The sequence below is a fragment of the Myotis brandtii genome, unplaced genomic scaffold (genome assembly GCF_000412655.1).
Source record: "Myotis brandtii unplaced genomic scaffold, ASM41265v1 scaffold695, whole genome shotgun sequence".
NCBI lineage: Eukaryota > Metazoa > Chordata > Mammalia > Chiroptera > Vespertilionidae > Myotis > Myotis brandtii.
In genome coordinates, this window is record NW_005370716.1 from 1,354,158 (window position 1) to 1,356,588 (window position 2,431).

At 52.3% G+C, this 2,431-nt stretch overlaps 1 protein-coding gene across 1 annotated transcript in view; it reads left to right on the top strand.

Moving 5' to 3' along the window:
- The first annotated feature begins 2,222 nt into the window (after nucleotides 1-2,222).
- The window catches only part of PRRG3 (proline rich Gla (G-carboxyglutamic acid) 3 (transmembrane)), an 11,269-nt gene continuing 11,060 nt past the window's right edge, over nucleotides 2,223-2,431 (top strand). The window contains exon 1 of the mRNA XM_005881957.2: nucleotides 2,223-2,334. The gene's annotated coding sequence lies outside the window, so the exon portion shown is untranslated. The remainder of the gene's footprint in view (nucleotides 2,335-2,431) is intronic.

A 2,431-nucleotide genomic window follows, 5' to 3' on the forward strand; every position in this document is an offset into this window, starting at 1 on the left:
TATTCATATCAAGGTCTAAAAGCAGGGGAGAGGTGGGGAGGTAGGGCTTCAGCCCTCCCCAGACAATCCCCAGGAGTGCCTGAAGCCATCCGGAGGGGAGTTAGAAAGACTTCTGAGAAAGCCAGAATCTGGAGGAAGCCAAGAGGGGGGGGGGCAGAATTGCTGGTGATACTGGGGATATCTTGGTGTTAAGGTGAAGGCTGAGCTTCACTCCAACTCCATACCTCAGGCCATCCTCTTCCACCTCAGCTTTTCAAGCATCTAGTAACCTTGCTGCAGATGAGGCTTTGTGTTGGATGCTAGGGACACATGAAGAGACAAGGTCTCTGACCCAAAGCTAGAGGAGGCAAGTATGCACCCCGTGAGCAACCAAATGAACACAGTGCATCTGGATGTGGCTAAAGTTGACCTGTATTAGGCTCATACTAAGCACCAGGCACACTTGATGTGATTGTCCCATTTGTCCTCCTTACCACCTTTTGAGGCAGGTACTATTATCATTATTCTCATTTGACAGATGAGGAAACTGAGATGCAGACAGGTTAAATCACTTGCTGAGGATCACAGTGCTGATCAGTGGTATTACCACAGGCAGCATGCTGCAGAGATGCTGCTCTGAATCCTTCCCACCCTAGGCATCCATAGATGCACCCCCATTTATAGTCTCTGCAGACTGAGTGCTGAGAATGTAACAGCCAACACAGGTGGGTGTGGATAATCCCAGAAGACCTCAGAGTAGAGATGTCATCTGAGCTATGTGGGAAGAATGAATACAGTGCACAGAGGCTGACAGTGGGAGGAAAGGCATTCTGGGCTGAGAGGGAACTATTAAACTGGTGATACTGGAGCCAGACACTTATGTAGGGGGGCTGGGAGGAGAGCAGAAGCCATAGACCCCTTCTTCATACACTGAAAGCTGTGCAAAGTCTCCTGTGAATATCGTGGTTAAGATCAGGATGGGGACATGGTGGTGGTCTAGGAGACCCAGAAAGTAAATTCCTAAAGATCCCCAAACAGTTTCCCCTATCAACTATGACCCAGGCTCCCTCCCCCTGAACTGAGGGTGCTTCTAAAACATACACAGTCTTTGGGCCCGAAAAAAGCCCTATTCTCATTCTCAGGTAATGTTGATTTTTTTTCCTGTGGTAGCTTACTCCACAGTCTAGGGCAGTGATGGCGAACCTATGACACGCGTGTCAGAGGTGACACGCAAACTCATTTTTTTTGGTTGGTTTTTCTTTGTTAAATGGCATTTAAATATATAAAATAAATATCAAAAATATAAGTCTTTGTTTTACTATGGTTGCAAATATCAAAAAATTTCTATATGTGACACGGCACCAGAGTTAAGTTAGGGTTTTTCAAAATGCTGACACGCTGAGCTCAAAAGGTTCGCCATCACTGGACTAGGGGCTGTGGTCCTTTTGCTTTCAATGGGGGAAGGGTGCCAAGGGTCTGTCCTGGGCAAGGAGGGAGCTCCTGCAGCCATGGAAGGAGCAAGCAAGGCAGGGGAGGGCTTAGAACTGGAGGCAGAGATGGAGAGGAAAGCGCCTTTGAGAATCGGGGGAGGGTCGGGGAAGGGGGCGCTTACCCCCACCAAGGCTGCTTTCTGCTAGTCCTGGGAGCTGCACTGGAACACACCCTGGGGCGGTGGAGGTCCTCCCCTGCTCTTTTCCTTGTCACTCTGCAGCAGGACAGGTTGCTGTTTCTCTGCCTGGAAACTGCCCCAAAGCACGAAATTGGGAGGGTGCGCCAACTCCAGTTCTTGGCTGGGTTCCAGTGGTTCAGAGAACAAAAAGAGCCCTGAAAACTCAGCAGGGCGCACCTGCCCCTCCTAGGAAGCTTTGGCAAAGGAGATCCTGAGCTCCCTTAGAACTGTCCTGCCCTCTTTTAGCAGTCCACCTCGTTGCCTGTTCTCCCTCGACTGTGTCATCCCTCTGCTACCAGCGTCTTGTCCTGAACCTCCTCCCATAGTGCTGCCTTCTGAGTACCCCCACTCCTCCACTCCCCTTGCAGGCCCAGGAGACTCCCTCCTCTCCCCCTCCTACACCTGAAGAGTTTCCCAAGCCCATTTCCTCCTTTATTTCGCAGCACTCCCTGGACAGGATTCTCCCCATTTCCCAGATTTGACAGGAGAGAAGCCTGCTGTGCCAGGGCAGGGTGGGGAGAGTTTAAGGGAAGAAGCCAAGGTCACCCAGTCATTGGTGGAACGCAGCCTAGACCCAGCCTTTCTTCTGCGGGCCCATTTGAGCCCTGGCCAGGCGGACCCAGGCTGCTGTCCCAGGCCCCTCTTCCCTAGGCTGGCATTCTGGGGCGGGCTGGCCAGAATGACAGGTGAGCCAGGGTAGGGAACAGTTGGGGGAGTTGGGCTTCTCGGGGACACCTGGTGCGCGGGCCTTGGGCGCGGCTGCCTGAGCCCCTTGCGGCGCCA